This window comes from Phyllostomus hastatus, unplaced genomic scaffold, assembly GCF_019186645.2.
Source record: "Phyllostomus hastatus isolate PE091 unplaced genomic scaffold, TTU_PhHast_1.1 phas_contig_38, whole genome shotgun sequence".
In the NCBI taxonomy this organism is placed as follows: domain Eukaryota; kingdom Metazoa; phylum Chordata; class Mammalia; order Chiroptera; family Phyllostomidae; genus Phyllostomus; species Phyllostomus hastatus.
In genome coordinates, this window is record NW_025333869.1 from 37,008,385 (window position 1) to 37,022,492 (window position 14,108).

Consider the following 14,108-nt stretch of genomic DNA (forward strand, 5'->3'; position numbering starts at 1 on the left):
AAGGTTACTGACCCTTAAACAGAGGAATTACCCTGCATTATCTGGGTGGACCTAATCTAATCATATGAGTAGGGAATATTCTCTGGCTGAAGTCAGAGAAGGAGTGAGATACTCCAAGCTTGAGAAGGATTTGAAGCACCTTTAATGGTTCTGAGAGACAGGGGCCATATGTAAGGACTGGGGAGAGGCCTCTACGTGCTTATGGGGACCATGAAAGGGAGTGAAGACAGCCTGTGGGAGCAAAGACTGGCCACTGTCTGATAGCCAATAAAGAAAACAGGGCCTCAGTCCTACAATTGCGAGGAACTGAATTGGGCTAACAATTGAAAGGGCTTTGAGTTTGATTGTTTTCCAGAGATTCCAATAAGGAGCAAAACCCTAACCACTTTGATTTTAGCCTACTTTATTTTAAACCTTTATTTTGAAACCCCTGTCAGACTTCTAACCTGCAGAACTATGAGATTAATAAGCAAGCAGTGTTGTAAATTGTGGTAATTTGTTATGGCAACAATAAAAAATTAACCCAAATAGTGACTCAATATAGGTTTGTGACTTGAGCAAGTTATTTTCTTGCTCTTTGCCTCCACTTCTCCATTTGTAATGGGCTTAATAAGGATGTCCAGCTCATTGGATGTGCTACACAATTGTTAGGTTTGTGTACACCGTGAACTCTAAAGGAAGAGACACGATGTCAGAGTAGAGTAAGATGAGTGAAAGGAGTAAAAATTGATGTTCCATAATGATCACGTTTTATGAAACATGAGATATGTATTTGTGACAATCTCTTAATGCTTGAAAGTAAATTAAAAAACAGACAATGTTTCATGACCTCCCTGGAGTTGTGCTACAAGCTTATGATCAGTCATCCAAGATTCTCCCACTGTATGGGAGGCATTTAAATTATATTAAAAAATCACACATAAAATAAATTTTAATGATATTATTTCAGGTTAAAATAATTGGATTGGCACAGAATGCAGCCATGCTGCTGGGCTGGTCCTTTCCCTGTGGGTTTGCTTGGGGCACCTTGAGCATGAGCAGCACTCACTGAGTCCACGCCGGTGCCGAAGGAGCTCTGAACCTTTGTCTCTGAGCATTGAATCACACCACAGAGTAGTTTATGAAAAATACTTGACATAGTCCTGATGAATTAGTGATGTAGGAGGGTGCAGCCAAAGGGTCCCCAAAAGAAGAGTTTGTAATGGAGTTCAGAACTCAAGGTGTCCAGGAAATATTAGAAAAATATGTAGAATGTCCTCACCCTCCACCCCAGGGGAAGGGACAAATGGAGCAGGGCCTTTGAGAGCTGTTTCGCATAGCAACAGCCTTGCAGCTACCTCTGGCGTGGCCATTTAACATATCTATAACCTTTAACTGGTTGCATAGATATGTTAAATAGCTGTGACCAGCTCTGAGCCAGGGGAATGCTCCGAGCAGGCTGGCTCTGCTAGAAAAGGGGCCACCAGTAAGTGACTTGGAAGCACTGGGTCACCGCCCTGCAGCCCTGCCACGGCAGCCACTGCCAGGCCTCGGTGTGCTTTGCCCACACTCTCACCACTCGGGCTCTCGGAGCCTCAGGCCAACCTCACAGCCACCTGCTCTGGACCTGGGGCCAGGACACGATAAGCTCCGTGCTAGCCCTCTGGGCACTGCTGCTGCTGCTGCTACCGCGGTTGCTCTCCCAGAAAGGGGGATCTCCACCACCATCACCCCCCCACCCCCATGAGAAGAATCACCACGCGGCTTTAGCTGGAGATTTTGGCAACACAACCAGTGGTGCTGGGAACTAAGGAAGGCCTGCCAGCTGAGCACAAATTACTAGGAAAATCCGAGAGCTGCCTAAGCCACAGACTTCTATTTCTTTTCTTGAGATATGGTACCCCAGACTGGACAAAGAGGGGAAGGAAGGACTGTGTGTTTGTGGGTGTTTCAAGGGACTTTGGGATTTTAACAAATACATTAAGTCATTACTTTTAGTCTGTATAACTTGAATAAATAACTCTTTTCTTTTTCACCAATCTCAAGCATGGAGAGCTAAATTCTCTGGCTTAAGGAAAGGTAAACCTAGTACAGGGGGACCCCAGGAGAAATGGGGATTAATTCCGTAGCATTGTGGGACCCTCTTCCCTGGTGGCCAATCGGGGAGGATCATGGGAGACCACATGCACAGTAGCTTTAAAGTAATGCAACTACTTGTATATACTCAGTAAAGTCCAACAAAACTAGCTAGGAAGAATCTGCCCTATAAGAATAGAGTCCCTCCAGCCCATGAGGTCAATCTCTGCTTGGAGTTGGCCTGCTCCCATGTTCTCTTCTATGAACTCTGGGTGTTCGGTTCAATTCTTTGTCCCGATCACTAAGAACCTGGTTACCTGTGCCCACCTGTGACAGTGATATGTATGAATTATTGCTTAGCTCTTTGACTCAACATGAATTTATTATGTAGATGGATTGATTAACACAGCCAGGAAAAGAGGACCGAAACGTGTTATCTCTAGGCAAATTGACCTGGTCACTTTAAAAATTTTTAGATTTAAATGTTATCAATGCTTTATTTTCTATTTACAACCACTGATAAGGGAGACAACCCAGTAAGACTGTCAAATACACACACACCATGCACATACACACGAATGTGTAGTTAACAACATATGACCTCAGGGAGGAGTAGAACCATTCTCAGGAGTTTATCCATAAATTCTCTTAAAAATTATGAAGAAGGAAATACAACACTAAATGACCAATGATCTTTGTGAGGCGTTCCTATAGATAGAAATGTTTCAAGAATCAAGGATATTATTCTTTGCCGGAAGATCCAGACATTTCTGGTACTCACTGGGAAAGGACTGAGGTGTCTCACCACGACCCTGATCAAACAGTGACATGTAAGTATGAGCATTTCTTCTTCTCTGAACTTTCTTAGGATGGACCTTCTCTAGGGACTGAGATCAGGGATACAGAAAAAGGAGCAAACTCAGGTATATATAAGGAAGAAAATGCTTCCACGTTATGGATCAAATATCTGAAGTTCTATATATAAATTAAACTTTAATGTAGGTTGCTTAGGGTACCAGGAATAGCTGAACAACTTGAGGAAATATTCCATTTGGGTGAAGGTGCGACAAAGTCTCATTCTGCAGGGACACTGTTACAGGGTGCAGCCAAGAGGGGGCCCCAAATAGGAATTTGGAATGGGGTCCAGAACTCAAGGTGTCTAGGAAATATTAGAAAGACATATAAGATGTCCTCACCCCTTCCCCCACAGGTGTGAGCTGGGGGAAGGGACACGTGGAGCAGGAAGGAGCAGGGCTATTTTGTACAGCCACCGCTTTGCAGCTAATCCAGGGCATGGTCACTTAACATATCTATAGCCTTTGGCTAGTCATTTAGATATGTTAAATAGCTGTGGCCATGCTCTGAGCCAAGGGGGTGGAAGGAACTTCCCCCCAAGATGTAACTGGGGGGCAGGTCCCCTGAGTTACAGCACTTGCATAGGAACTTGGAGAAGATTGGCTCCATGGCATGGGGCTACCCTTGCCCAGACTCAAGATGGCAGCCCAGTGTACTGGGAATAATACAGGAATGCTGGCAGGTGTAACTGATTGCAGGAGGAGTCGGAAATGGGGGTTCAGAGGAAGATTGGCGCAGGGATTTAAACCCAGATGTGGCAGCCATTAAAGAGAGAGGACCATGCAGCTCTGACAGTGCAGAGAGGACCACATGGCTGCAGCCATGTAAGAGAGAGCCACAAGGTTTTTGCCAGAGTGGGGACCCCTGCAGCTTTAGTAGGGGGAACTACCATGTGGCTTTAGCAGAGAATTGCCACTTAGCTTTGGCCAGAGAGGCGACCCCCTCCTCCCTGCACCCCCCTCCCACCTCCCTGCAGGTTTACAGAGAGATCCACACAGTTTCATCAGAGTGCAGACCCCTGCAGCTTTGGTAGAAGAGGACCACGTGGCTTTGGGGTGCTCCCTTTGACTGCTTGGCCTGGGAAGCAGGAGAGACTTTGCCTGGAAGAAGGGTGAAAGAACTCTTTCCAGTAAGCCATGAGAAGGTGCCACATGGCTTTGAATTAATTGGAGATCCTACCTGGATGGCAACACAGCTGATGGTACCAGTGGCCTGAAACACAGACATTTGCTTCTTTTCCGTAGTTAAGGTACCCTGAATTAGGGCAGGGGGAGAAGGAAGCACTGTGAGCATCTATGGGTATCCTAAAGGACTTTGATATTTTAATTAAGACATTAGGCCACTACTTTAAGTCTGTATAGCATTAAATAAACATTTCCTTTCTTTTTCACAAATCTCTGGCATTGAGAGATGTCTTTCCTATAAGGTGGCGGACATAATGAACCTGGGGGGTGGGGTTCCTTTTGGTAATAGTATGTTGTCCTCACCCTCCTTGGCCCCTTGTGTTCTGTAACAGTTTTTGGTGTTCCTGGGTGGGCCAATAATTGCGTACCTCCCCGGTCTGTTCTATAAAAACACGAGTAATATGTCCACATTATTCCACCTAAATTCTGGAAAAATTATGATGATGTAAGTTATACTGCTATAATTCTGGTAAACTCGAGTGTAAATTATGCTGGGATATAAAAAAATGTGTTGGTAAAGTGGAAGAAATTGAAAGAAAATGGAATAACAAGTAGGTAGGAAGCACTAAACTGTAGAATTGTCCTTTATGGTAAGATATAAGTTGGCTGAAACTCAATGACTAAAGGGTGTGAGGACCAGGCTTGGTTTAGGAAGATGGCCCTATTTGTACATTATAAGTATAATGTATGCTGATTTCAGTAAGGATCAAAATAGCAGCTGCCATTTAGTGAATGCTCAGTATGTGTCAGGCATTATCTTTAATCCAAATAAACTCTACAGAATAGCTACTATGGTGCCCAGTGTCCAGTGAGCAATAAGAAAGAGTATATTTATATAGGTCAGGCAACATGTCAAAGGCCACAAATGTAGAGAAAATTTCATTTGAATAGTCAAAGCGTGCTTAAGGCCTAAAGATGTTGTCTCTAGATCAATTAGCTTGATATTGCCTGATAGATTATTAAACAGTAGAGATAACCAAAGTCTGCCATAATTCCTGATGAGAAGTCCTGATACAATGGAGAAGTTAAAAATAAGATATTCTTGCTATTTCTACAATTGAGCTTTGGGTGGCCTTGGTGATCAGCTTGGTCAATAAAATATGGCTGAATTCTGTTTTCTACACCTTCCAAGCTAAGTTAGTAGAACTCTTCCAGCTTTTGGAATCCTCAGTTTTGCAGAAGTCAGCCTCCATGTAAGAAACATGGCTGGCCTAAGATACCAGGGTGCGAGGAGCCTGAGCTAGCTGTGTAGAGAGGGAGTGGAGAGAGAAAGACGCCAGGGCAGCCACAGCTGGTCCAGCCATTCTAGGCCAGACACCAGGCCTGTGAGTGAGGAAATCAGCGCAGACACTGTAGACCACAGTGGACATGACCAAAGATGTGTAGAACTGAGGAAACTAAAACCAGACAGAAGTGTGGGACTAAGTTTTATGGCCCCAGCTTAGTGGCCTCGGCTGTCTCCAGCTGTTTGAGCCTGCCTCACTAAAGCACCAGTCTTTGAGGGGCAGAGAGGAGGAGTGTTTTCTGTGCTTTGCCTGAAGTCTGTATTGATAAATCTGAGGACACAGTTAAGTGGTTATTGCTTCATGCCACAAAATTTCAATGTGGCTTATTTCACAGCCACTGATAGTTAGGACAGAGTACACACATATAAGATTGGAGGGCATTTGAAGACCAGATTCCAATTATGGCACAATAGTAGACTTGAAAGAAAAAATATTATAATGTTTATCAAATGCATTGGAATCCATGGCAGACATGCTGCACTTCTTGGGAAATCTGAATTTTATATGCAGATAATGAGGCAAATATCCAGTTAATGATTAATTAATAAAAGCAATGGCCACAGTTTGTAAAACTATTATGTGTCTAGAACTGTGGAAAAACTTGCATTAGCAATCTCTATTTTTGACAAAGAACTTACTGTAGGTCATATAGCTAGTACCTATGTGAGCTGGGATTCAAACTTTGTCCACCTGACTTAAAATGCAGTTTAATTTCCACTATGTCACATAGCTTCACTTGTAGCAACTGACATCATATTGCTATAGAGGAGAAAAATCAGTTCTCGACCCTGCTTATATGATGGCTTTCAGGTTTTCTTTAAGTTCTTAAGATGCCACATTTGTGGCAGCACCCTCACATCTTGATAGGCCAAGAGTGTAAAAACAATTACATCCTTCTTCTAAATTACCTCAGGTTCTGGTTTAAGCAGAGCCAGAGCCTGTCAGTGAAGGGCATCAGCGGCACTGGCTGGCAAAGGCTATGGAAGGTGATTGGTGCTTAGAAGATTGCTTTGACGTGAATGGATTCTTATTTTTCCAATGCAAATAGTTGAACCATGGGTTTTTACAAAAATCTAGAAATTCTGAAGTCTTATGTTCTTCACTTTAAGTTTGTTGCATACACATTGATATTCTTCTTCAACCAGGGTTATGGGTGGTGAAATTTATATCATGAGTAATATTAGTGGACTTTAATTAAAAATTTTTTCCCTGGTTTTGCCACTTACTTGTAACATGCCTTTTTCAAGATCTAAATTTATTGAGCCTCTGTTTCCTTATTGGTCAAAATGATGTAAGCATACCATATCACAAATTAATAGAGCTAGTTCATGTAAAACTCTGATGTCATCATAACATTATTTTCTTTCTTCTTTCTATTTTGCTACTTACAGAATCATAATGTCTTCCGATGGTCTCATTTTTGGATATAATATTTTACTGATCACATGGTTTTAATTTTGATTTTATTGATTTACTGAAAGAAAAAGTTACAATAGCAACTACCTGTCATATAAATAAAAATATCTTATTTTTTTAACTAATTATAACAAGAATATCATGTAGGTCATATAGACAATAACATAAACTTGGAACCTCGAAAGAATATTGTGATTTTTCTTAAAATTCATAATTTCTCTCCAACATGGGCTACTCATTGATGGTGCAGTACATATCCAAGAAAATAAACCAGTGTTCCAAAGATGGGGGTCATATCGATAAACAGTATTTGTGTAAGTCTTTTTGTGATTTCTGTACTCCTGGAAAGCTAATATTCAAAAAAGCATTTTGCTACTTATTTTCTGATCATTGAAGACACGGGAGACAGTTGTATCTGCAGCTGCTGCCCAGACAGATATGAAAGCATACTCTCAGGGGGATGTCAGGCAGTGGGGGATATTTGGTATAAACACTGACATTATAATTTCTACTTATCATTAACAAGCATAGTTTGCATTAAAAATTAGGATTAAATTATCATCTCCCAAACAGAAGGTGTAGGAAATTGATGCATCCCTGCTCTTGGTCATTTTGGGCTTCTCATAATGCTGTTTTGGCCTGAGGACCAGACTGCTTCCTGGTTACACATATCAAGGGACTAAGTCAGCAGGCTAGGAGAATGTGTTGTCCTACACGTTTATGATGACAGAGGCCAAGTTCTTGTTCATGTGTGTGGAGTAAGCCTTTTATACCAGCCTTGCAGATTGCAGCAAAGGACCTTTGCTTTCCCTCAACTCCAGGTGGCCTCACATATGATTATGCTATAATATCTAGTACTTTGATTACATATTTTCCAGTATTTAGTTACATATATTGAAAACTGCATAAGGTAGAACACATAGACCATTATGTTAGCAAATGTTATGATATTGATTATGGGCCAGACTCTGTTCTAAGTACATCACATGTATTATCTTATTTATTTTTCACTCAACCTTATTCTTTACCTATCAGTATATCTCCATTTTAGATGAGGGAACTGAGATTGAGAGAGGTAGTTAATATGTTCAAAATCTTACAGCCAGTTAGTAGTGATGCCAGTATTTCCATTCTTACCTGGTTCCCAAACCTGTATTAATCACTATTCTATATGGCTTTTAACCACTCTGCTTCATAAAAACTTGCCAATTATTAGTTGATGTATCACTAACACATTTTTGTATTTTCATCTCCTGTGGAAATTTGAACCTAAAACTACATTTTTAGGTCATTTAAGAATACATATGCTTATCGGATCACCTTGCTTTAATCAGCTTTCAAGCATATTGGACGCTTAAATTTCTCTTGAATACTCCTGACTTTTTCCACAAAAAAACATTTTATTTGAAATAATTCTGTATGCCATGTGTTTTGGTGGGCAAACACATTAAATTATAGGTTATTGTCAGGAAATTCTAACTCTTGAGATCATGATTCTGAAAATAAGAAATATTTGAATAGGGATAACGAATAAACTTTAATTCTTAACATGTGCTATGTAGCTTATTTGAATGTAAACTGAAGATACATGTCTCGTATTATTTGCTATTTGTATGCAGCACAAATGTTAATTATACTGCAAGACCAAGGTGTGAAGAGAAGTAGCAGAATATGAGACTATAGCCCTTGCCCAACACCCACTACTCAATTTACACATTGTACATGGAAGTTCTGCCACATACTATACTTTATCACATTGATACAGCAATTATTTACCTCATGGCTTAAAGTATTGGGGTTTGCAAAAGTATTAGGATATAACCTCTGATATATCAAGGGTCACTATGGGGTCTTTTTATAGAAAGTAGTTTAAAGCCTTAAACTAATATCTCAAAAGGTTAAATTTAGTTATCTAAAAAAATTGTATCACAACATTTGTATCCACTTGAGTATTAATGGGCACTTAGATTGCTTCCATATCTTGGCTGTTGCATATAATACTGCAATAAACATAGGAGTGCATGCATTCTTTCTAATTAGTGTTTTGGGTTTCTTGGAATAGATACAGAAAACAGACTGATGGTTGCCAGAGGGGACGGGAGTGGGGGCTGAGTGAAAAATGTGAAAGGATTAAGGAGTACAAATTGGTAGTTACAAAATATCTACAAGGATGTAAAGTACAGCATAGGGAATATAGTCAATAATATTGTAATACCTATGTACAGTGCCAGATGGTGCTTGAAATATTGGGAGGAACCACTTTATAAAATATATATAATTGTCTAACCACTATGCTGTACACTTGAAACTAATAAAAAATAATATTGAATGTAAACTGTAATTGAAAAATAAAATTAAGACATGAATAGATAAAAAATTTTGGTTCTGAAAAATGATAATAAAAATTTGTTTTACAAAATAACTTACTACCAAGATGATGACTTTCGATAAAGGGACAGTACTTTCTGAAGGTCTTCATACATAGCACAATATGAGTTAAATCTCATAGTGTTTTGCCTTTACTGTTTTCTATATTTTGTAGACTGTCCTAGTCCTGACATAGATAATGGGATGTCAGATTTACCTAAAACCAAAGTTGGTGGCAGGGAGATATGTACAAACTTAAATATAAAATTTCACCTTACATTTTTAATAAAATAGAAACAAACAAAATAATAATTTGTAGCAATTTTGCAGCAAAAAGAGATTGTTTCTCCTATTTTTTAGAGTAGTTGGATGGATTTCTGTGAGCACTATGCCTACTACCCGGATGCACCCTAACAGTGGTGAGAATCTCATTTCAGGAAGGTTAATTTTAGCTGAATTTAAACTAGGATTTCTCGTTAGCGTATCATTCTCACAGCTGAATGACTGACTCTGTTGTGGAATTTATTTCAGGAAGGAATTATTTTCCCCTTCTCACCTAACATCCTGATCCATTGAGCTCTGTTTCCCCTCTGAACAAGAGTACTTAGTTGTTTAATTCGTGGTATAATTTCTGTATCTATCCAACTATTTCCTTAGGGAAATTTTCAGTTCTAATTGGCTGGATAAACTAAGGAATGTGCTGTGTATATGTCTGTTTACTTTTTAAATGAAGTACATATTGGGATAGCTTGAGATTGTGAGTTTTTGATCATTGATGACGTGGCTTTAGTCTCAGAGGCTTGTGTTATAAAAACAGTAGGATGAGTTCATAATAAGGAGTTAGGAGACCCGGATTGTAGGTTTGACTTACATTTTCTAACTTACCGGTATTTCACAATTAACTCCTCTAATAGTATTTTCTACCTGTCAGCACCACAGAGAACTATATTTTCTCATCTGTTAAATAAAAGTGTTAGACAAGACACATCTAAAGACAATTCTACTTTGAACAGAAGATGAGTTATTCAAAACTGTCCTTGCAAACTGAAGGGAAGGACAATATAATATATTTAATTTATGTTTCCCTCTTCAATGAATAATGTTGTGCAAGGTTCTATTGGGTGTCTAATGCATTGTGAGCCTAATACATACTTGTCAACCCTCTAATGCAATGCCAGAAACACTGAAGATAGACACACAGGTTCAAAGTCTCATAGTTCTTGCTCTATTTTTTTCTCTTCATTTTATCTTCTTTTTAAAATGAATTATATATCCCCAAACTAAGTGAACTATCAATTTTCTACTCTTTAACCAAAAAAAGAAGAGTGAATAGATAACTAAAGACCAATTATAGAGATAAAAATTTTTTTTTTCTGATCTTAGGGAGACTATGGTTATTCATTAGAAAAGAAGTATAAACTCATACAAAGCAGGGCTCGCCCATTCACATCTGTGAAAGTCCGCTCCTCCTTTTCTCAGTACAGTTCTTTGCACATAAAAACTACTCAGTGATGTTTTAACCTGATTTTTCATTTGATTGATTGACAGTTAAGATCATGTCTGTGAAACAACATAATAAAATAATGCTTACACCAGGAATGAATGCAATATCTGTCAGTGTAAAACTTTTTTAAAGTATTGGATACAGATTTCATCTAAATATATATGTGAGTCAAATTTGACTTTTTATTTGTTGACTGTTGGTTTTCCTTAATTTAGGAGCAGGTGGTATGTAATACTACCAATCATGTAGGAGTTTTGGAAATACAATAAAGAATATGTTAAACATAAAAAAGAACTAATGAATTTTTTCACATAACTTAAAAGCAACAATTTTCCATGTTTACAATCTGCTGCCAGTTAGCACTAACAATTACACTTAAGTGGAATAAATACAATGGTTGTCTATAGGGAACAAAGAATGTTAGGATATAAGAACTATTTTTCAAACAAAACATAAACTAGTACTTTCAATGGAAAACTCATGGAATAATTTAATTTCATAACAACACAAATATCAAATTCATCGAATGTTATTAATCCAGAATGTGAAAAAGAAGATATTTTTCATAAGCAATATTTTTATATACCAGTAATGAGTATTATTCTTTAGACTGATTGACCATAATTCTGAAAATTTTGAACTTCTCTCAGAAACATAAAAAAGGGGGAGAAATGGGTGAAACACATTTAGTTTAATTTCTGAGTTAAGTGCATTTATTAAATATCAACATTGTGGTAACAACTTCAGGGAGCATTTAAACAGAAAACATGTATTATGTTCTCTGCACAAGGCAAAGTGCTAGCCACAAAGTTTTGAAGCCACAAATTTAAACCAGATAATTTCATCTTCCACATCACCTACATTATATTAGAAAGAATAAATTAATTCACAATTCTTTAATATATATTTGGGCTTTATTAATCATTTAAAATAATCTGAACTATTTTAAAACATGATCAGCAAATTAAATATTGGTAAATTATTATTTCTGATGATGAAAAGGACCTTTAAATTTTTACAGCAAACTTTAATCATGTCTCAAGGTAATCGAAATTTTAAATGGCTCCCTACTGTTTTCAGAAGTAATTATCGACTTCAAAATGTATACTGAATCATTTTATACCATTATCACAAACTGCTTATTCTCTACCATTATCTCTTGAGACTTTCCTTTGTATACTCCAGGTACATTAGGTTTTCACTTTTCTATTCCCTGAGTACTGTTTTGCATTAGTGCTTTTGCTTATTCTGTTTCCAATTCCTGAGATGTCCTTATTTAGTAAAAAATCCAGTCAAAATCAAGAGTACATTCATATAGGTTTTTCTGACCTCACTCTGTTTCCTTCCTCACAATTCTAATAACATTTTTCTTTGACAGCTTGTTGCACTTTAATGTGTACTATGCAAGGTATAAGGCAACTGCATCTTACAGTGTAATAAATCAAAGCAAAATCAGATCAGGTGTCAAGGACTCCTGAGGGAACATTGTCTTCATAACTATCATGCTTATCATCTTTGTTTTCTGGATGTAATTTAATAAGATCATCGATTTGAAGAATGGTAATTATAGCTTCTGTTGCAAATTTCAAACTCTGAAATGACAAGTTTACTCTAACATTTGACTCTCCCTAAGCCTTTGAATCCCTTCATCTATATTACACCAAAGAGATCAGGCCTTTTCATTCATGGTGGGCCATCTTTTGATCCATATTTCAGTAAACCAACTGAGCAAACTGTTAGAGCCCTTTCTGACCACTAGAGCTGCATTTTTAATCACAGAATCTCTGCTTAGTGATTCCATATCAATAGTTTTGTGTTTCATCCTGATTCTACTTTATGTTCCTTGCACCATTATCTCACATCCTTAATATTTTTCCCACATATGTTCCCCAGCTTCCTGCTAGTATAAATGAGAACTCAAGTAATTCTTTTGTAGAGCACACTCCACTTTAGGAATCTACTGGGACATAAGTCTAGTTATAAGCTTATAAGAAAAGAGGAGTGGTATGTGTGGAGTCCTGAGGAGAGTAAGCACTGTTTTGCAGGGCAACTGCCTCAGGGGAGGCCATTTCCTGAGAGACACAAGAGAAAGATGAGCTCAAGGATTCTAATTATGTCCAGTTTTATGCACTACCATATTGTTTTAATCACTATAGCTTATAGTAAGTTTGAAATTGGGAAGTAGGAGTCCCCCAGCTTTGTTCTTTTTCAAGACTGTTTTGGCTACTCAGGGTCCCTTGCATTTTTATGTATGTATTAGGGTCAGTTTGCCTGCTTCTGCAAAATAAACACTAGTATAGATTCAGTATTATCTCTCTCAAAAGAAATAGTATTGAATCTATAGATTAATTTGGGGAGTCATACTATTTTAACATTATGAAATCTTTCAATCCTTGAGTGAAGGTGTTTGTCTATTTATTTGGGTCTTTAATTTCTTTTAAGAATAATTCATAGGTTTTAGTGTATACAAGTCTTAAGTGTTGCTTATTAAATTTATTTCTAACTATTTTATAGTTAAGTATGAATAGTTACATTGAAAGCATCTTACCTGTTGTTTAAAAAGTCTATCCTGAGAACTTCCAGTCAAGATGGAGGAGTAGGCAGACATGCCTTGCCTCCTCACACAACCAACAAAAAGAATTACAACTAAATCTCAAATCAAATAACACCCAGAACTGTCAGAATATCACTTGTGGGAATCCAACAACCAAGTATTTAAAGAAACCACAGTCTTTGGGAGCAGAATGGTCACAGGTAGTCCCATAGCCATGTGTAGTAGATAAAAATCAGGAGGAATACTTCGGGAGACAGTTATCGCAGCACCAGGCCGGACCATACCAGCACCAGCCCAGGGTTCCAGCACTGGGAAGATAAATCCCTTTAACTTCAGGCTATAAAAACCAGTGGGAGTCGGGGCAGTTAAAGAAATTGTGGGATTATCAGGAAATTTTGCTTAAAGGGCACCCACGGTCTTAAAACATATTCAAACCCTCTCACTCTAGGATTCAACACCAGGGTGATAGCTGGAAGGGTGCCAGTCACATATAGGGAGTGAGTGAAATGACTGGAAATGGGGGAAATGCCAGGAAAACCCCCAGAAAGCAGGCCCTGGCACTTCTCCCTATCCAAAACCTCCCCCAACACAGAGCCACAAAGCAGTGAAATGGGTTGCCTCATCATGGTGATTACCTAAGGCTCCACCCTACACAATTTAAAGATGCCTTTTACAGAGAGTCAAAAAAGATCTACCTAATGCACAGAAACAAACATAAGGAGACTGCCAAATTGAGGAGACAAAGAAATATGGCCCAAATGAAAGAACAAAACCAGAAAAAGAACTAAACCCCAGAAAAAGAACTAAATGAAATGGAGATAGCCAACCTAACAGATGCAGAGTTCAAAACACTGGTGATCAAGATGCTCAAAGAACTCATTGAGTAT